Genomic DNA, 23,029 nt, shown 5'->3' with positions numbered 1-23,029 from the left:
ATTAACAACAGTTTATTCATCCAACAGGGGCAAGCAAAAGACAGGTCAAGGGCAGGCAGGGGTCAGTAATCCAGAAAGGTGGGGCAAAGGTACAAGACGGCAGGCAGGCTCAGGTTCAGGGCAGGCAGAAAAGGTCAAAACTGGGAAAACTAGAAAGCAGGAACAATCAAAGAGACAGGAACAGAGGGAAAACCGCTAGTAGGCTTGACGAAACAAAACTAACTGGCAACAGACAAACAGAGAACACTGTTATAAATATAATGGGGAAGATGGGCGACACCTGGAGGGGGGTGGACAGGGGAAACCGATCAGGGTGGACACTCTGGGACAGTTGTGGGACAATAGGTCCAAAATTCATACAACCAGTAGGCCTAGCCTACATATATATTTTTGGAAAGCAATGAGTTTGATGCAACAGATCAGAACGTTTAGCTTAAAATGTTGATAAACTATTATTTCTTCACATTAGAAGTGCATCAATGCGCACAAGGCAGTGTTCCCAAATGTTTGTTACATAATGCAATTAGCGGGAAAACACTGTTGTCGAAAGGGCACTGCACATGTGAGCGGTTTGATGTGAAAGAGATGTAAATATCCATTAGAAATTTAGAAAGAGATCTAATAGACTACTTTAAAGCAAGGTAAGACATGCCTCATATGTATTAAAACGTATTAAAACGTTCAGGTTTCAAATAATTAAGTATATATTTCAAAAATGCATACTGTCTCCTGCTCAATTCAAAGTGGTTGCCATTTGATGCCACGTTCAAAAAAACTTGGAACTCGAAAATCTCCAACTTCCAACTCAGTGCTTACAAGACAACTTGGGAAAAAACTAGTTCCGACTGGGAAAAATCGGTTTGAACGGTCATACAACTTCCCAGTTGTCTTGTAAGCACCACAAGATGTTGCAGCAGCTCTTGCGCTGTCCGACAGATTTTCTACTCGAAGGCTCTATATCATAATGAATATACTGTACACAGGCGCCATTTTTGATTCCACTAAATTATGCAAAATTATCTTATAGACCGATAAGCATGACCAGTCAAATGTATTTACATCCACTGGTATTTATAAATAAATAAAATAAAACGCAAATGAATTACTTAAAAATCATACAATGTGATTTTCTGGATTTTTGTTTTAGATTCCGTCTCTCACAGTTGAAGTGTACCTATGATAAAAATTACAGACCTCTACATGCTTTGTAAGTAAGAAAACCTGCAAAATCGGCAGTGTATCAAATACTTGTTCTCCCCACTGTATGTCAGCTTGAAAGTATATGGCAAGACTTGAAAATGGCTGTCTAGCAATGATCAACAACCAACTTGACAGATCTTGAAGAATTGTACATATTATACAATCCATGTGTGCAAAACTCTTAGACTTACCCAGAAAGACTCCCAGCTGTAATCACTGCCAATGGTGATTCTAACATGTATTGACTCAGGCGGTTGATACTTATCTAATCAAGACATATTAGTGTTTTATTTTTTATGAATTTTGTACAAAATGTTCTTCCACTTGGACATTAGAGTATTTTATGTAGATTGTTGACAAAAAATGACAATTAAATCCATTTTAAATGACACTTTGTAACACAACAAAATGTAGAAAAAAATCAAGGGGTGTGAATACTTTCGGAAAGCAATGTATGTACACTACATGATCAAAAGTATGTGGACACCTGCTAGTCGAACATCTCATTTCAAAGTCATGGGCATGAATATGGAGTTGGTCTCCCCCCCCCTTTGCTGCTCTAACAGCCTCCACTCTTCTAGGAAGGCTTTCCACTAGATGTTAGAACATTGCTGCAGGGACTTGCTTCCATTCAGCCACAGGAGTCTTAGTGAGGTCAGGCACTAATGTTGGGCGATTAGACCTGACTCGCAGTCAGCGTTCCAATTCATCCCAAAGGTGTTCAATGAGGTTGAGGTCAGGGCTCTGCAGACCAGTCAAGTTCTTCCACATCGATCCCGACAAACCATTTTCCTCGCTTTGTGCACGAGGGAATTGTCATGCTGAAACAGCGAAGGGCCTTTCCCAAACTATTGCCACAAAGTTGGAAGGACAGAATAGTCTAAAATGTCATTGTATGCTGTAGCATTTAGATTTCCCAAACTGGAATTAAGGGGCCTAGCCCAAACCATGAAAAACAGATCCAGACCATTAATTCCACCACCAAAATGTACTCTTGGCACTACGCATTTGGGTAGGTAGCGTTCTTCTGGTATCCGCCAAGCCCAGATTTGTCCATCGGCCTGCCAGATGGTGAAGCGCGATTTATCATTCCAGAGAATGCGTTTCCACTGCTCCATAGTCCAATGGCGGCGAGCTTTACACCACTCCAGCCGACGCTTTGCATTGCGCATTGTGATCTTAGGCTTGTGTGCGGCTGCTCGGTCATGGAAACCCATTTCATGAAGCTCCCAATGAACAGTTCCTGTGTTGACGTTGCTTCCAGAGGTAGTTTGGAGTGTTGCAACCGAGGACAGAACATTTTTTAGCGCTACGCACTTCAGCATTTGGCGATCCCGTTCTGTGAGCTTGTGTGGCCTACCACTACGCGACTGAGCCATTGTTGATCCTAGAAGTTTCCACTTCAGACTAACAGCACTTACAGTTGACCAGGGCAGCTCTAGCTGGGCAGAAATTTGACGAACGGACTTGTTTGAAAGGTGGCATACTATGACGGTGCCAACGTTAAGTCACTGAGCTCTTCCGTGAGGCCATTCTACTGTCAGTGTTTGTCTATAGAGATTGCATGTATGTGTGCTCGATTCTATACACCTGTCAGCAACGGGTGTGGCTTAAGCCAAATCCGCTCATTTGAAGGGGTGTCCACATACTTTTGTGTGTATATGCAGTACCAGTCAAAAGTTTGGACACACCTACTCATTCAAGGGTTTTTCTTTATGTTTACTATTTTCTACATTGTAGAATAATAGTGATGACATCAAAACTATGAAATAACACATATGGAATTATGTAGTAAGCTAAAATATGTTAAACAAATCAATATATACAGTTGAAGTCGGAAGTTTACATACACTTTTGCCAAATACAGTTAAACTCAGTTTTTCACAATTCCGGACATTTGATCCTAGTAAAAAAGTCTTAGGTCAGTTAGGAATGGAATCATGTGGTCACCAAAAAAGTGTTAAACATATTTTAGATTCTTCAAAGTAGCCACCCTTTGCCTTGATGACAGCTTTGCACACTCTTGGTATTCTCTCAACCAGCTTCATGAGGAATGCTTTTCCAACAGTCTTGAAGGAGTTCCCACATATGCTGAGTACTTGTTGGCTGTCTTTCCTTCACTCTGGGGTCCATGTCATCTGATGCAGCACTCCATCAATCTCCTTCTTGGTCAAATAGCCCTTACACAGCCTGGAGGTGTGTTGGGTCATTGTCCTGTTGAATAATAAATGATAGTCCCACTAAGCGCAAACCAGATGGGATGGCGTATCGCTGCAGAATGCTGTGATAGCCATGCTGGTTAAGTGTGCCTTGATTTCTAAATAAATCCCAGACAGTGTCACCAGCAAAGCACCGTCACACCTCCTCAATTCTTCACGGTGGGAACCACACATGTGGAGATCATCCGTTCACCTACTCTGCGTTTCACAAAGACATGGCGGTTGGAACCAAAAATCTCAAATTTGGACTCATCAGTCCAAAGGACAGATTTCCACCGGTCTAATGTCCATTGTTCGTGTTTCTTGGCCCAAGCAAGTCCCTTCGTATTTTTGGTGTCCTTAAGTAGTGGTTTCTTTGCAGCAATTCGACCATGAAGGCCTGATTCATGCAGTCTTCTCTGAACAGTTGATGTTGAGATGTATCTGTGACTTGAACTCTATGAAGCATTTGTGACATTTGGACTTATGTATCAAAATTTGAAATTGTGTTTTTTACATTGGATAGATGTAGAGACTTAGATCTACAAAATGGTATATCATACACTGCATTTTTTGAGGAACAATGGGAAAGTAAATTCTGATTTGGAAGTTGATAAACTTGTAAACTCACTTTTTGAGAAAATAGCCTTTGAATGTTTTGCTATCTAGTGAAGAGCTCCTCTTTGTCTACACCCATTCAGTATCGTTCACAACCTCTTAAGCTTTAGCCCCACCCATCTCGTTTTGCTCTCGGAGTGTTCTAAACACACACTTGACGCTCTGACCGATGATTTGTTTACCTCTGTATAACATGAAAACAGCCTTACCAGCTCTGCTGGCAACAATTTCATTGCGCTTTTTTGCCGATGTATACTGACACCGGCCATATTCAACGGGTGTTGTACACTAGCTTAAGACATGTAGCTAGCTAGCTAGATAAACAATTAACCTAGCTAGGTAAACAACGTGTAAGATCACACACGCCAGCTAACGTTAGCTAGTTAAACAACAATGAACATAGTGCCAAATCATGTCATTACTACCCTGCATGAATCTGCTGGGAGCTAACCAGCCAGGTTTAATGTTAGCTAGCTATCATTAGCTAGCTATCAATGAACATAAATACAATGGTTCATTGGATCAGTCCAAAACTTTGCACATACACTGCTGCCATCTAGACCTGCCTAAAATAAATAATGGATTTATTGTGATGTTGTATATTCAATTAATTTATTAGACTTTTTTTAAAACGTAGATGTTTCAAAGGCGCACATCAGCGGCTTGTATGTGTGGAGGCCTGGAGATGCTAAACGTGTTTATGTAAATTGCGGTCAATTACTGTGAGACTGACAATCTTTTGCATGACAATAACTGGCTGTCAAAATGTCATGATCGCCACAGCCTACTCACGACTTGCTTTAATTTCAGGTTTGAACATAGAAGCATTGGGAGTAACATAAGACCATAGTAGCCTATACAGTTTTATTTATATTATTTAACTAGGCAAATCAGTTAAGAACAAATTCTTATTTACAATGATGGCCTACCCCGGCCAAATCCGGACGACGCTGGACCAACTGTGCGCCGCCCTATGGGACTCCCAATCACGGCTGGATGTGATGCAACCTGGATCGATCCAGGTACTGCAGTGATGCCTCTTGCACTGAAATGCAGTGCCATAGACCACTCCTGCCACTCGGGAGCCCACAGTTGGATGCTACTGTTAAATGTTTTGAAATCCTGTCTTCGAAAAAGCTGAAGGCTCTTGACAGGCACACCTTGGCAAGGAGTCATTTCAATATTTCATGTGTAGAACAGAAGTGAAGAGTTTCTATCAGGCAAGGCCTCCGTCGTTTCTCTGTTGTGCAAGCCCCCATCCCCCCTGTCCATACTGATTGGCTCATCAATAAGTGAACAAGACCCAGAGTAGGAGGTTTTCTCCTCTGTGTCTCACTCTTCCTTTCTTTCATTTCACTCACTCTCTTTCCATTTTTCTTCATGATATTGCCTTTGCTATCCTCCTCACTGTTATTTTTGCTTTTTCTCTCTTTGTAGTCTGTTCCTTGTCTCTCCCTCTCTCTTTTGAGTTATTACTCTCAGAAATGTAACATTATGTAGGCCTAATGTCAACAGTGACACTAAAACTAACTAACATGCCCTGTGTATACTATCTTCATGAAATCCAGCCACTAAAGGCCTGCCCTATCACTCAACCATCATGAAGCTACTCTCTTTGAGCATGTTTATTTTCAGTGAGATGGGATGCTTTGCTTGCTAGTGCTTACTCTCTTTTTGGGAATTTAGCCTAAACGTAAATACTTTGTTTCCTTCTGCTATGGCGCATTTTCTGCACCAATAATTAACGAGGATTTATGGAGATGTGGTTTTGTTGGCCCAGCTCTATTGCATCACAAGCTCCCCCCCCCAACCACACATCGAGAGGGGCGTATTTTATCCCCGTATCCTGTGGGCTCCCAATGTCACGTGCCAAGGATGTGTGTCATAGGAAAGTCTGGAAGAACAGTACAGTGTGTGTGTGTGTGTGTGTGTGTGTGTGTGTGTGTGTGTGTGTGTGTGGTGTGTGTGTGTGTGTGTGTGTGTGTGTGTGTGTGTGTGTGTGTGTGTGTGGTGGGGGGGGGGCAAATATGTCTGAAAGTTTGAGGAAAGGCATATCTAGGTCAGCTTTCTTTTTCAGTTAACATCTGGTGCATTCTGGAGTAGGGATTTCAGTGGAGGGTTGTGAAGGGGTTGGGTGAAGTATCATGTTTTAGTTTAGAAAAAGGACAATTTCTAGTACTGTCAACTTTGTCAGATCTTCACACAGATGACAATCATCAAGCCCTCAAGGTCCTATCTCGTAGTGTGTCATAGCTCATGAAAAAAAATTCTCTGACAATGTTTTTCTCTTGTATCAAGAGTAAGTCAATAAAATTGAGTAATCGATTGACTTAGCAACCAGTGTGAAACCAATCTCCCAGTAATCAGATTTATATTGCGTTACATAACACAAGCCAGATTTGGGTCACCCTACCTGTGTTACCCCCAGAAGAACTGAAAAAACTGTACCTTGTAATGCTATGATTTCACTTGGAAAGGCCAGTCACTGCCTTTTAGGGATGTTGTTTTACGAGGACATGATTCAGTGCTTCAGTGTGTGTCAGTGTGACATAGACCTGGAGGAAACAGTGAGTGGTTGGGTTCTGGCAGGACAGAACATGACTCAAGCCAGTTATTGTAGGTTAGCTCAACTCTTGTGCAATTATGTGTATTTATACTTGCAGGTTTTGCACAAAATACAGGAACTGCCCAGAACCCCAGACCCTAGTCTAGACGTGTTGTGTGTCTGGTCTGTGCCTGTGTCTATCTGCTTAGGTCTATATGCTTATCGGTGGGGATGGTGTGTGTGTAGGGCAGGGGTGTCAAACTCATTCCCTGGAGGGCGTTGTGTCTGCAGGTTTTTGTTTTTTCTATTCAGTTAAGCCCTAGACAACCAGGTGTGGGGAGTTCCTTACTAATTATTGACCTTAATTGATCAATCAAGTGCAAGGGAGGAGCAAAAACCTGCAGACACTCGGCCCTCCGTGGAATGAGCTAGACACACCTGCATTAGGGGGCCCACCCACGGTGCTCAGAATGACAGGAATCACATTTAGATTATGGTAATGCATCTTAACAGAACATGCAACCCATGTAATGAAGCAGCCAATAAAACGTAATGTTCAAACATTTGCCAAAATGCAATTCGCGGGAAAACACAGTTCTGAACAGCGCACCTGGGAAAACACCATTCAAAACAGCGCACCTGATAGTGGTTCCATATGTGGCAGAGATGAAAATCTCTGGAAGAAATTTAGAAAGAAGGGAATCTAAAGATGCAACAACTAGGATGGGTTTCAAAATGGATGTTTTCAGAATGGATACATGGATACTGCCTCCTGCTCACATTGTAAAGTGGTGGGTGACACACTGATAGCCTGTTGCCTGCACTTGAATAGGGAATAGGAAGTGCGCTTCAAAAAAAAATAGCAGCTCTTTTCAATCGTGCACCAAAACAGTTTTTAACATGCGATTGTATTTAGAATTCTAACGCAATGAATGGGCTTATAAAAGCATGTTTTACTCCAGCAGCAACCAGCTGAGGAGCTGCATGAGAAATCCTGATCAAAATAGTCTCTGTATGCTGTGCGCGTGTGATCGTTGTGTTGGATAAATAAGATACATGATGTCTAATGAAAATACACACAGGCCATTTTAATTCCACTAAATTCAGAAAATTAACCTATAGACCGATAAGCATGACGGTCAGATATATTTACATCGACTGGTATTTCCATCAATGAATAAAAAGCATTCTTTTGCGATCAGATTTTGGCCTGCTACAATTTTATTTATTGGCCAAAAGCCGTTAAATAGAAACCCTGGTGTGTGTGTGACCTTGTGTCTTCCTTCTCTGCTATGAGTGGAATTTCCCTCTGTTGTCATTTTCACTCCCGTCACTTAGTCCTTAGCTTCTCATTCTAACAAGATTCACTACATGCTTCTACTCTTAGCCTTGCCTAAAGACAGGTCAAAGAATAAAGAATAGATTAGAAAGACTCCTACAGAGTTCCAGCAGTGTTCTAGGGAGGGAGGACCCAGCCTGAAACAGGCTTCCCTTTAACAGCAGTCATGTGAGGAAGGAAGCAAGAAATACCCTCTTCCCCCTGCCTTCCTGCCTGCTGGCCTGCTTGGCTCCTTACACGCTGCATTAGAGCAGATGACTGTCTGCTGTCATGGAAGACAGGTTACATACTGTATGGTACTAATTCATAAATGCTAATATAGTGTACTCAGTTCTATCCCATCATATATACAGTAGCCCACTGTGTAGAGTAAGCTACAGTACCAGTCAAAGGTTTAGACACCTACTCATTCAAGGGTTTTTCTTTATTTCTACTATTTTCGACATTGTAGAATAATAGTGACGACATCAAAACTATGAAATAACACATATGGAATCATGTAGTAACCAAAAATATGTTAAACAAATCAATATATATATATATATATATATTAGATTTTAGATTCTTCAAAGTAGCCACCCTTTGCCTTGATGACAGCTTTGCACACTCTTTGCATTCTCTCAGCCAGCTTCATGAGGAATGCTTTTCCAACCGTCTTGAAGGAGTTCCCACATATGCTGAGCACTTGTTGGCTGCTTTTCCTTCACTCTGCGGTCCAAATCATCCCAAACCATCTCATTTGGGTTGAAGTCAGGTGATTGTAGAGGCCAGGTCATCTGATGCATCACTCTCCTTGGTCAAATAGCCCTTGAACTTATCCTCTGCAGCAGAGGTAACTCTGGTTCTTCCTTTCCTGTGGTGGTCCTCGTGAGAGCCAGTTTTATCATAGTACTTGATGGTTTTTGCAACTGCACTTGAAGAAACTTTCAAAGTTCTTCAAATGTTCCATATTGACTGACCTTCATGTCTTAAATTAATGATGCTCTGTCATTTGTCTTTGCTTATTTGAGCTGTTCTTGCCATAATATGGACTTTTACCAAATAGGGCTATCTTCTGTATACCGCCCCTACCTTGTCACAGCACATCTGATTGGCTCAAACGCATTCAGAAGGAAAAAAAGCTGTCATCAAGACAAAGGGTAGCTACTTTGAAGAATATCAAATATAAAACATATTTTGATTTGTTTAATGATTCCATGTGTGCTATTTCATAGTGTTGATATCTTTACTATTGTTCTGCAATGTAGAAAATAGTAAAAAATAAAGAAAACCCTTGAATGAGTAGGTATGTCCGAACTTTTGACTGGTACTGTATATAGAAATTCTAAAAGATGTTCACTGTTCACATTTGCAGAATCTTAAATATAAGCTATGTGCACATTCAGGCACTATAGGCTACTTTCTATTTATGCAGACCAAATACTCATGAATGTAAAGAACACAAAGAAACAAACTACTTTCATATAATTTAGGCTAAATATGAACACACAGCATGCGGTAATGCTGTGATGAGGATGGGGAGGGAGATGAAAACTGAAGAGGAGGAGAGAGGGAGTGGTGAGAGAAACCCATCCTTCTCCATTTTACAGCACAATGAAGTGGTGCAGCCCTCCTCCCACCCCTTTACGCCAAGTGGTACGATCCAGACCAATGTCGGAGGTATTTAAATCCTGGAGCCTGAAGCTTGTGCTGTTCGTGTACAGAAAACCGGCCTAATCCAGGAAGCAGCACAGGCATAGAGACAGAGAGGAGGGGGGAAGCAGAGGGAAAACATACTCAGTGCAAAACGTAACCGAGTGTGAAAAAGAGACCGTGATAAGAGGATCAGAGAGCGAGAGAAGACACAGTGAATCCCGCTGCTGCTGCATATGTGAGGGTGAGAGCACTCTGTCGCTCTCTCTCTCTGTCATCACTCTCTCTCCACGTCTTCTTTTCCGGCGGGGGAGGGAGCAGCAGCCGTCCTGTCCCGGCCTGGTGGCATGTCCCAGCATCCCACAGGAGCTCACGCATGCCCACCGCACCTCCACCACGACCGTGAGGTACTGTAACCGCAACCACACCAAGAGAGATGAGTCTTGTGTTTATGTTCCCTCAGAGTGATGATGTAGCCAGCTATCTTATCCTTAGTGGATAACATGGCCATGTTGTTAGTGTGCTAGTTGTGTGGTGGAGTCAGTTTCTATATTGTACCCTGCTCCACTACTTCTGAGACAGGAGCGGGATGTACACACATACACATTGAAAATACAACACACATGGAGGCACCATCAGTCGATAGAGCAGGAAACTGCTGGGCCGGTCTGTCGCTAGTATTGCCAGTCTCACAGTCTCTCGGCTGGGGTGACCCTGTTTGTGACTCCACAGGGATGTATGTGTTTTGTTGAGGGGGTAGATCTCCTAAGAGAGAATTTTGCCAGTGTATGATGACAGCTGATATTCGTGACGTGAATAAAGTTGCAATGACCTTTCAAAAGTCCTCCATTCAGCACAGTTTAAAACGTTCACTTTTACAGGCAGTTCAAACTGTCAGTGTGTGTGATGTCACAGCCTATGGCTAGCAATGTAGCCCCAAACTTGAATAGCAAGAAATGTAAATGACAAAACATTTGATGTTTGTTTACCACAATCCTCCTAGTTATGATTGTCTACCTAGCATGGGTTTGAATCCAGCCCATTGGTCTTTCAGCACACTTTTCTACCTTTCGGTGCGAATCAGATTGCCGTGTTTTGTTTTCCAGCTGAGACAATATACACTATATATACAAAAGTATGTGGACACCCCTTCAAATTTGTGGATTTGGCTATTTCAGCCACACCCGTTGCTGACAGGTGTATAAAATTGAGCACACAGCCAAGCAATATCCATAGACAAACATTGGCAGTAGAATGGCCTTACGGAAGAGCTCAGTGACTTTCAATGTGGCAGCGAAATAACAGTGCAATGTCAAATACAGGTAGCCTAGTCAAATAATTAACATCCAATCACATTAACCGTTACTCTCTCGCGGGAATTCCACTAACAATCCGTATGTAGCCAAACGTAGCTGCTGCTCATTCCGTTTGCTCGAAAATTGATAAATGGTTAAAAAAAAGTAAGGCTCGCGTCCATAGAGACACATACCAGCTCTACTGGTAGTACTGCTACAACCAGCAGTACTACACCTGCACCTGTCGACGACACAAGTTGTTCTGCTTCCACGAGCACATCCAATGCTAGCATCAGTAATTATACATTTGTTGTTAGCCCAGCTAGCATGGACACTGACAGTTGTGAATCTGATGCAGCCGAAGAGCTACTGCCCCCTTACCCGTGAAACCACCGAACAACAGACAGGGACTTTGGACCATCAAAGAGGTGCAAATATGATGAGAACTACATTGATTTAGGGTTCACTTATATTGGGAGTTGTGCCTTTCCTCAGCCACAGTGTGTTACATGTGCAAAAGTACTATCTCACAACTCGATGAAACCTTCACTCTTGCACATACATTTAGAAACAAACATGCCAATTTGAAAAATAAGCCACAGGAGTTTTTGGAGCGAGAATTAAGATGACTTTCGAATAGTAAGACACGTATTAAAGCAACAGATACCATTAATAAGAAGGGGCTAGAAGTCTTATATGGTGAGCTACCGAGTGGCTAGGACAGGCAAGCTCCATACTATTGTGGAGGACTTAATTCTTCCTGCTGCCACAGATATGGCTGGCGCAATGCTGGGGGAAAAGGCCCCAAAAACTATACAGACAATTTCTCCATCAAACAACACTGTTTCACGACGCATCATTGACATTAGAGGTTGGCCGATTATGATTTTTCAACGCCGATACCGATTATTGGAGGATCAAAAAAGCCGCTACCGATTAATCGGCCGATTTATTATATATATTTTTTAATAATGACAATTACAACAATACTGAATGAACACTTATTTTAACTTAATATAATACATCAATAAAATCAATTTAGCCTCAAATAAATAATGAAACATGTTCAATTTGGTTTAAAAAATGCAAAACAAAGTGTTGGAGAAGAAAGTAAAAGTGCAATATGTGCCATGTAAGAAAGCTAATGTTTAAGTGCCTTGCTCAGAACATGGGAACATATGAAAGCTAGTGGTTCCTTCTTCAATATTCCCAGGTAAGAAGTTTTAGGTTGTAGTTATTATAGGAATTATAGGACTATTTCTCTCTATACGATTTGTATTTCATATACCTTTGACTATTGGATGTTCTTATAAGCACTTTAGTATTGCCAGTGTAACAGTATAGCTTCCGTCCCTCTCCTCGCCCCTACCTGGGCTCGAACCAGGAACACATCGACAACAGCCACCCTCGAAGCAGCGTTACCCATGCAGAGGAAGGGAAAAAACTACTCCAAGTCTCAGAGCGAGTGACGTTTGAAACGCTATTAGCGTGCACCCGGCTAACTAGCTAGCAATTTCACATCGGTTACACCAGCCTAATCTTGGGAGTTGACAGGCTTGAAGGGGTGGGTATAATTTATGGAACGTTCCAACAGGAATCTGTTCCAAAAAAACGTAAAGTAAAAGGTTGCCAACCAACAACGCATACAAAGTAGCAACGCATACAAACCTAGCTAACTAGCTGCCGAATAGGCATCAACTCACCACGTAGCTTATTCTTAAGGTTTGTCCATAGGCAACCAGACATGTGAGGACAGACATTTTTCGGAATAAACGTGATGAGTGAAAAATGCAATGAAATAGACCACTCCCTACCCGGTATCTTATTCTGCCGCTATACAACTTTGTATGCGTTGTTTTTTGGAAACCTTGTTATTTACGAAGTTATTGGAATAGATTCCTGTTGGAATGTTCCACAAATTATACCCACCCAGGTTGAAGTCATAAACAGCGCAATGCTTGAAGCACAGCGAAGGGCTGTTTGAATGAATGCTTACGAGGCTGCTACTGCCTACCACCGCTCAGTCAGACTGCTCTATCAAATCATAGACTTAATTATAATATAATAAACACACAGAAATACGAGCCTTAGGTCATTAATATGGTCGAATCCGGAAACTATCATCTCGAAAACAAAAGTTTTTTTCTTTCAGTGACATACGGAACCGTTCCGTATTTTATCTAACGGGTGGCTAAGTCTAAATATTCCTGTTAGGCATTGATGTTTATGGTTAGGTACATTGGTGCAACGACAGTACTTTTTTCGCAAATGCGCTTGTTAAATCAACACCCGTTTGTCGAAGTAGGCTGTGATTCAATGAAAATTAACAGGCACCGCATCGATTATATGCAACGCAGGACACGTTAGATAAACTAGTAATATCATCAACCATGTGAAGTTAACTAGTGATTATGTTAAGATTGATCGTTTTTTATAAGTCTAATGCTAGCTAGCAACTTACCTTTGCTTCTTGCTGCCCTCGCGTAACCGGTAGTCAGCCTGTTAATCCTTGTGGAGTGCAATGTAAGGCAGGTGGTTAGAGCGTTGGACTGGTAACCGAAGGTTGCAAAAACGAATCCCCTCTGAACAAGGCAGTTAACCCCTGTTTCTAGGCCGTCATTGTAAGTAAGAATGTGTTCTTAATCTGACTTGCCTAGTTAAATAAAGGTGTAAAAAAAAAAAAAAAAAGGCAAATCGGGGGCCAAAACTACCGATTGCCGATTGTTATGAAAACTTGAAATCGGCCCTAATTAATCGGCCATTCCGATTAATCGGTCGACCTCTAATTGACATCAAACAAATTTATTTATAAAGCCCTTTTTATGTCAGCCGATGTCACGAAGTGCTTTACAGAAACCCAGCCTAAAACCCCAAACAGCAAGCAATGCAGATGTAGAAGCATGGTGGCTAGGAAAAACTCCCTAGAAAGGCATTAACCTTGGAAAAAACCTAGAGAGGAACCAAGCTCTGAGGGGTGGCCAGTCCTCTTCTGGCAGGGTCAAATAATAATAATCACAGTGGTTGTAGAGGGTGCAACCACTACAGGAGTAAATGTCAGTTGGCTTTTCATAGCCGATCATTCAGAGTTAGAGACAGCAGGTGCGGTAGAGAGAGAGAGTTGAAAACAGCAGGTCCGGGCCAAGGTTGCCAGAGCCCTGCAAAATGACCTCCAGCAGGCCACAAATGTGCATGTGTCTGCTCAAACGGTCAGAAACAGACTCCATGAGGGTGGTATGAGGGCCCAACGTCCACAGGTGGGGGTTGTGCTTACAGCCCAACACCGTTCAGGACGTTTGGCATTTGCCAGAGAACACCAAGATTGGCAAATTCGCCACTGGCGCCCTGTGCTCTTCACAGATGAAAGCAGGTTCACACTGAGCACGTGACAGACGTGACAGAGTCTGGAGACGCCGTGGAGAACGTTCTGCTGCCTGCAACATCCTCCAGCATGACCGGTTTGGCGGTGGGTCAGTCATGGTATGGGGTGGCATTTCTTTGGGGGGGCGCACAGCCCTCCATGTGCTCGCCAGAGGTAGCCTGACTGCCATTAGGTACCGAGATGAGATCCTCAGACCCCTTGTGAGACCATATGCTGGTGCGGTTGGCCCTGGGTTCCTCCTAATGCAAGACAATGCTAGACCTCATGTGGCTGGAGTGTGTCTGAAGTTCCTGCAAGAGGATGGCATTGATGCTATGGACTGGCCTGCCCGTTCCCTAGACCTGAATCCAATTGAGCACATCTGGGACATCATGTCTCGCTCTATCCACCAACGCCACGTTGCACCACAGACTGTCCAGGAGTTGGCGGATGCTTTAGTCCAGGTCTGGGAGGAGATCCCTCAGGAGACCATCAGCCACCTCATCAGGAGCATGCCCAGGCGTTGTAGGGAGGTCATACAGGCACGTGGAGGCCACACACACTACTGAGCCTCATTTTGACTTGTTTTAAGGACATTACATCAAAGTTGGATCAGCCTGTAGTGTGGTTTTCCACTTTAATTTTGAGTGTGACTCCAAATCCAGACCTCCATGGGTTGATAAATTGGATTTCCATTGATTATTTTTGTGTGATTTTGTTGTCAGCACATTCAACTATGTAAAGAAAAAAGTATTTAATAAGATTATTTATTTCATTCAGATCTAGGATGTGTTGTTTAAGTGTTCCCTTTATTTTTTTGAGCAGTATATAATAACACACAGAAATACGAGCCTTAGGTCATTAATATGGTCAAATCCAGGACCTTAATGTGCTTCTTCTTGAACCACTCCTTTGTTGCCTTGGCCGTGTGTTTTGGGTCATTGTCATGCTGGAATACCCATCCATGACCCATTTTCAATGCCCTGGCTGAGGGAAGGAGGTTCTCACCCAAGATTTGACAGTACATGGCCCCATCCATCGTCCCTTTGATGCGATGAAGTTGTTCTGTCCCCTTAGCAGAAAAACACCCCCAAAGCATAATGTTTCCATCTCCATGTTTGACGGTGGGGATGGTGTTCTTGGGGTCATAGGCAGCATTCCTCCTCCTCCAAACATGGTGAGTTGAGTTGATGCCAAAGAGCTCCATTTTGGTCTCATCTGACCACAACACTTTCACCCAGTTGTCCTCTGAATCATTCAGATGTTCATTGGCAAACTTCAGATTGGCATGTATATGTGCTTTCTTGAGCAGGGGGACTTTGCGGATCTCAGTCCTTCACGGCGTAGTGTGTTACCAATCGTTTTCTTGGTGACTATGGACCCAGCTGCCTTGAGATCATTGACAAGATCCTCCCGTGTAGTTCTGGGCTGATTCCTCACCGTTCTCATGATCATTGCAACCCCACGAGGAGAGATCTTGCATGGAGCCCCAGGCCGAGGGATATTGACAGTTCTTTTGTGTTTCTTCCATTTGTGAATAATTGCACCAACTGTTGTCACCTTCTCACCAAGCTGCTTGGCGATGGTCTTGTAGCCCATTCCAGCCTTGTGTAGGTCTACAATCTTGTCTCTGACATCCTTGGAGAGCCCTTTGGTCTTGGCCATGGTGGAGAGTTTGGAATCTGATTGATTGATTGCTTCTGTGGACAGGTGTCTTTTTTACAGGTAACAAGAACACTATGTGAGATTAGGAGCACTCCCTTTAAGAGTGTGCTCCTAATCTCAGCTCGTTACCTGTATAAAAGACACCTGGGAGCCAGAAATCTTTCTGATTGAGAGGGGGTCAAATACTTATTTCCCTCATTAAAATGCAAATCATTTTCTAACATTTTTGACATGCGTTTTTCTGGATTTTTTGTTGTTGTTATTCTGTCTCTCACTGTTCAAATAAACCTACCATTGAAATGATAGACTGATCATTTCTTTGTCAGTGGGCAAACGTACAAAATCAGCAGGGGATCAAATACTTTTTCCCTTACTGTATGTGACTTCTGAAGGTAATTGGTTGCACCAGATGTTTTTTAGGGGCTTCATAGCAGAAGGGGTGAATACATTTGCACGCACCTCTTTTACGTTTTTTTATTTAGTATAATTTTTTAAACAAGTATTTTTTTTTTATTTCACTTCACCAATTTTGACTATTTTGTGTATGTCCATTACATGAAATCCAAATAAAAATCAATTTAAATGACAGGTTGTAATGCAACAAAATAGGAAAAATGCCAAGGAGGATGAATACTTTTGCAAGGCACTGTATGTGCATTGATCTGATCTCCTGTAATATACCATTGTAATGCTTAAAAGCCAAATCAATGCTAGTGGGCTGGACAGACCATAGTATTGTGACCATAACCATGAACACTAAAGTTCCAAAGAAACCCCCAAGGATTGTGGTCAAGAGACATTTTAAATCATTTAATCATAAGCAATTTCAAAATTATTTGGCTGCTGTACCCTGCGAGCTGATTTATCTAGAGGATGATTTAAATCATGCTACAGAATGTTTTATTGATTTGCTCAGTGGGGTAATGGACCATCATGCCCCAGCAAGAAAGAGTACAGTTGGGGCTTGTCCATCACCATGGATTGATGATGAACTGGGTGAGGCATTTTCTCAAAGAAATATGGCAAAAGTCTTAGCAGCCAAATAAAAACTAGAAATTGATGAACAGAATTATAGAACACTATGTAATTATGCAGTTAAATCAAATCGTAAGAAAAAAACTATTTTACAAAAATGCTTTTATTGATTGTAAAAATGATTCAATACTTTTTTGAAATACTGTACATCTATCTTGGTACATCTATCTCATCATGCCCATCTAGTGTGGAGGTTGATGGGAGAACAATAACAAAACCAGCTGATATTGCCTTTTTTTAACAAAGAAAGTAATTTACTGAGTGATAATGTAAACACCCATTCTTCCAAACAAGCTATTGTCCAATGGATTGATGATCAAATTATGAGCAAAATAAACTGGTGTCAGTAGTGGTGTTAAACCTATTGAAGTCATTACCCAATGGCAATTCTAAATGTTATGAGCTAATGGACAATTTTTTACTTCACTATGCTGCTCCCCAGATTGCAGCTCCTCTGAAATACATATTTAATTGGTCACTGGAAAAGGGGAAGTTTTCAAATGTATGGAAGCATGCTGAACTTTGTTCAATCCTGAAAGACAGAAAAGAACCCATTACTCCTGCCAATAGTCGAGCAATCAGTCTACTCCCTTCACTCAGTAAGATATTGGAGGGTATTGTGAGTAGACAAATATGAGAGTATATGGACAATAATGATCTGATCACAGCCAATCAACATGCTTATCGCAAAAAACAGTCCACTAACACTGCATTGGTTGACATGACTGACCAATGGCTTAATGCTATGGATAATGGCAGGTTTGTGGGTGCACTATTTTTTGATTTCAGTGCAGCATTTGATTTAGTGGATCATCAAATAATTTTGACAAAATTATTGCATTATGGATTTAAGGAGGTAACATTTAATATCTAACTGACAGGAAACAGTCCACCTACAGCTGAAGTCAGAAGTTTACATACACTTAGGTTGGAGTCATTAAAACTTGTTTTTCAACCACTCCACAAATTTCTTGTTAACAAACTATAGTTTTGGAAAGTCAGTTAGGACATCTACTTTGTGCATGACACAAGTCATTTTTCCAACAATTGTTTACAGACAGATTATTTCACTTATAATTCACCTTATCAAAATTCTAGTGGGTCAGAAGTTTACATACACTAAGTCGACTGTGCCTTTTAAACAGCTTGGAAAATTCCAGAAATGTATGTAATGGCTTTAGAAGCTTCTGATAGGCTAATTGACATCATTTGAGTCAATTGGAGGTATACCTGTAGATGTATTTCAGACCTACCTTCAAACTCAGTGCCTCTTTGCTTCACATTATGGTAAAATCAAAAGAAATCAGCCGAGACCAAGACCAGTCAAGGTATTAGAGTGGCCATCACAAAGCCCTGACCTCAAACCTATAGAAATTTGTGGGCAGAACTGAAAAGCGTGTGCGAGCAAAGAGGCCTACAAACCTGACTCAGTTACACCAGCTCTGTCAGGAGGAATGGGCCAAAATTCTTGTGGGAAACTTGTGGAAGGCTACCCGAAACGTTTGACCCAAGTTAAACAATTTAAAGGCAATGCTACCAAATACTAATTGAGTGTATGTAAACTTCCGACCCACTGGGAATGTGATGAAAGAAAGAAAATGTGAAATAAATCATTCTCTCTACTATTATTCTGACATTTCACATTCTTAAAATGAAGTGGTGATCCTAACTGACCTAAAACAGGGAATTTTTACTTGGATTAAATGTCAGGAATTGTGAAAAACTGAATTTAAATGTATTTGGCTAAGGTGTATGTAAACTTCCGACTTCAACTGTATATCAATGGGTTGTTTTCTTCCACTCATGCTTTAAACTGTGGAATATCAACAGGTACAGCAAACTCTACAAGTAGATCTGGGAAATATCAGGGAGTGGGTTTTCCGGAACAAACTTGTTTTGAACACCAAGAAAATCAAGGTTATGTTGGTCTGTTCCACCAGGAAATGGCCAACACAGCATGGGGATGCAATTAAGTATGGGTGGAGTACAAATTGAGGAAGTGGCAGAAACCAAACTACTTGGGGTGCACCTAGACAACTGCTTATCATGGTCATTTCAAATAACTCATCTATGTAAAAAAATAAAAAATAAAAATAAATAAAAGTGCATGCATGATCAGAAGGATAGCTAAGTATTTACCGGGAAAGCATTAATTCAGAGTCAGGTGAAATACTGTTCTGTGGTCTGGGGACATGCATCAGCAAGGGAAATTAGGAGGCTGCAGATTGCACAGAACAAAGCAGCAATGATTGTTTTAAGGTGATATGATTATTCTGTTGTAGTCATGCACAATGCTCTTAGTTGGTCATCATTCAACAAGATAATAGAAAAAAATATGCTTATTTTATTTCACAATGTACACCATTTAAAACGGCTAAACTCCATTCACATCAGTATTCAGTTGGTAAGAGACAGACATTCAGTCAATACTAGGAATAGATTGTCCAACATCTGTGTTATCCCGGCAGAAAAGAGAAATAGGCAAAATAACATTTTGATTCAGAGCAATAAAGAAATTGAATAATTTTTCTGAGCAAACCAGAAACCTTTCAATATATAAATTCAAACAATACTTTAGAACCTTTTAAATATAATAAATTAGAGGTCGTGCAGGACTATGGTAGATGAAGGGAACAATCTATAATTTCAGATTGTTAAAGTATTTATCTGGTCAATATGTCAGTGTATTTTGCCTGTTGTGTGTAACAGTGTTATATGTGATTTGTATTATAAAATGTATTTTAATGTTTAAGGACATTTGGAAGATTAATCCAAATGAGGACTAAAAGAGATCCTAATAAAATCCTCTTGTGTTGTGAATGAATTAGATGAGGGTATCTGAATTTACAGTCATATCACTGTTTAGTCTGTGCATCATACTTTTTACTAGGCCTATATTGTAGTTTGCATGAAGCACAGTAGTCTATTTTTCTGCTTTTTGAGATCACTATAGCTCCTTTAAAATTAGCCCCTCTGTTCTTATCCAGAACAACCACTAACTAGGCTTTAAGCTGCTGTATGGTGTTGCGTGTTCTAAATCAGGGTCACCCATATTACAACTCCTAATCTTCTGTGCCACTGTGTCTGCAGTCTGCACTAGTTTTATTACACCATTACTTTGTAGTAACCCACCACCCCAGTGATGTACAGTGCATTCGGAATGTATTCAGACCCCTTGACTTTTTCCACATTTTGTTACATTACAGCCTTATTCTTAAATGGATTAAATAAATTAAAAAATCCCAGTCTACACACATATATATACACACACACACACACACACACACACACACACACACACAGTTACCCCATAATATTTATTTTTTATTACATTTGCAAAAAAATCTCAAAACTTGTTTTTGCTTTGTCATTATGGGGTATTGCTTGTAGACTGGGATTTTTTTATTTATTATATATATATATATACACAGTTGAAGTCGGAAGTTTACATAAACTGAGTTTAAATGGTGTTTCACAATTCCTGACATTTAATCCAAGTAAAAATTCCCTGTCTTAGGTCAGTTAGGATCACCACTTTATTTTAAGAATGTGAAATGTCAGAATTGTCATATTCGTGAATGTAGGTGGCAGGGAAGTCAGGCGCAGGAGAAACCAAGTTGGTTAAATATGGAGTATTTAATAAAAAACAAACTCCATAACCACAGGACAAAATAAACTGGGTAAAGAATACCCGTCGCACACCGAAACACAAATCCACGTAACATAACATTCAAACAATCACTGACAAGGACATGAGGGGAAACAGAGGGTTAAATACCCAAATAATTAATGGGATTGGAAACAGGTGTGATGGAAGACAAGACAAAACCAATGGATAATGAAAAACTGATCAATGATGACTAGAAGACCGGTGACGTCGACCGCCGAGCACCACCCGTGCAAGGAGGGGCATCGACTTAGGCAGAAGTCGTAACAAGAATAATAGTAGAGAGAATTATTTATTTCACATTTTCACATTCCCAGTGGGTCAGAAGTTTACATACACTCAATTATTATTTGGCAGCATTGCCTTTAAATTGTTTAACTTGGGTCAAACATTTTGGGTAGTCTTCCACAAGCTTCCCACAATAAGTTGGGTGAATTTTGGCCCATTCCTCCTGACAGAGCTGGTGTAACTGAGTCATGTTTGTAGGCCTCCTTGCTCGCACACGCTTTTTCAGTTCTGTCCAAATATTTTCTATAGGATTGAGGTCAGGGCTTTGTGATGGCCACTCTAATACCTTGACTTTGTTGTCCTTAAGCCATTTTGTTACAACTTTGGAAGTATGCTTGGGGTCATTGTCCATTTGGAAGACCCATTTGCGACCTAGCTTTAACTTCCTGACTGATGTTGCTTCAATATATCCACATAATTTTTCTTCTCATGATGCCATCTATTTTGTGTAGTGCACCAGTCCGTCTTGCAGCAAAGCATCCCCACAACATGATGCTGCCACCCCCGTGCTTCACGGTTGGGATGGTGTTCTTCGGCTTGCAAGCTTCCCCCTTTTTCCTCCAAACATAATGATGGTCATTATGACCAAACAGTTCTATTTCTGTTTCATCAGACCAGAGGACATTTCTCCAAAAAGTACGATCTTTATCCCCATGTGCAGTTGCAAACCGTAGTCTGGTTTTTTTATGGTGGTTTTGGAGCAGTGGCTTCTTCCTTGCTGAGCGGCCTTTCAGGTTATGTTGATATAGGTCTCGTTTTACTGTGGATATAGATACTTTTGTACCTATTTCCTCCAGCATCTTCACAAGGTCCTTTGCTGTTGTTTGGGATTGATTTGCCCTTTCGCACCGAAGTACGTTCATCTCTCGGAGACCGAACGCGTCTCCTTCCTGAGCGGTATGACGGCTGCGTGGTCCCATGGTGTTTATTCTTGCATACTATTGTTTGTACAGATGAATGTGGTACCTTCAGTCGTTTGGAAATTGCTCCCAAGGATGAACCAGACTTGTGGAGGTCTACAATTTGTTTTCTGAGGTCTTGGCTGATTTCTTTTGATTTTCTCATGATGTCAAGCAAAGAGGCACTGAGTTTGAAGGTAGGCCTTGAAATACATCCACAGGTACACCTCCAATTGACTCAAATTATGTCAATTAGCCTATCAGAAGCTTCTAAAGCCATGACATAATTTTCTGGAATTTTCCAAGCTGTTTAAAGGCACAGTCAACTTAGTGTATGTAAACTTCTGACCCACTAGAATTGTGATACAGTGAATTATAAGTGAAATAATCTGTCTGTAAACAATTGTTGGAAAAATTACTTGTATTATGCACAAAGTAGATGTCCTAACCGACTTGCCAAAACTATAGTTTGTTAACAAGAAATATGTGGAGTGGTTGAAAAACAAGTTTTAATGACTCCAACCTAAGTGTATGTAAACTTCCGACTTCAACTGTATATATACCTTATTTACATAAGTATTCAGACTCTTTGCTATGAGACTCGAAATTGAGCTTATGTGCATCCTGTTTCCGTTGATCATCCTTGAGATGGTTCTACAATTTGAGTCCACCTGTGGCACACACCTTTCTAAATGAGGTCCCACAGTTGACAGTGCATGTCAGAGCAGCAACTAACCCATGAGGTCGAAGGAATTGTCCATAGAGCTCTGAGACAGGATTGTGTAGAGGCACAGATCTGGGGAAGGGTACCAACAAATGTCTGCAGCATTGAGGGTCCCAAAGAACACAGTGGCCTCCATCATTCTTTAATGGAAGAAGTTTGGAACCATCAAGACTCTTCCTAGAGCTGGCCGGCTGGCCAAACTGAGCAATCGGGGGAGAAGGGCCTTGGTCACGGAGGTGACCGAGAATCCGATTGTCACTCAGACAGCGCTCCAGAGTTCCTCTGTGGAGATGGAAGAACCTTCCAGAAGGTCAACCATCTCTGCAGCACTTCACCGATCAGGCTTTTATGGTAGAGTGGCCCGATGGAAGCCACTCTTCAGTTAAAGGCACATGACAGCCCGCTCAGAGTTTGCCAAAAGGCACCTACAGGACTCTCTGACCATGAGAAACAAGATTATCTGGTCTGATGAAACCAATGTTTAATTATTTGTCCTGAATGCCAAGTGTCTGTAGGAAACATGGCACCATCCCTACAGTGAAGCATAGTGGTGGTAGCATCATGTG

The 23,029-nt window shown here is 41.3% G+C and overlaps 1 protein-coding gene across 7 annotated transcripts in view; it reads left to right on the top strand.

Annotated features, from left to right (window-relative positions):
• LOC106565671 (AMP deaminase 2) overlaps positions 1 to 23,029 on the top strand; it is a 78,293-nt gene that overhangs the window by 31,761 nt on the left and 23,503 nt on the right. Inside the window, exon 1 of one of the 7 annotated variants that reach the window (XM_014133026.3) lies at positions 9,565 to 9,939. The exons of the other annotated variants lie outside the window; for them this stretch is intronic. The gene's annotated coding sequence lies outside the window, so the exon portion shown is untranslated. Of the gene's footprint in view, positions 1 to 9,564; positions 9,940 to 23,029 lie in introns of those variants that run through there. 7 annotated transcript variants of the gene reach the window in all.

Source organism: Salmo salar, chromosome 12 (assembly GCF_965601325.2).
Source record: "Salmo salar chromosome 12, fSalSal1, whole genome shotgun sequence".
NCBI lineage: Eukaryota > Metazoa > Chordata > Actinopteri > Salmoniformes > Salmonidae > Salmo > Salmo salar.
The sequence above is the reverse complement of the archived record's forward strand: the minus strand, read 5'-3'. Positions and strand labels throughout refer to the sequence as shown.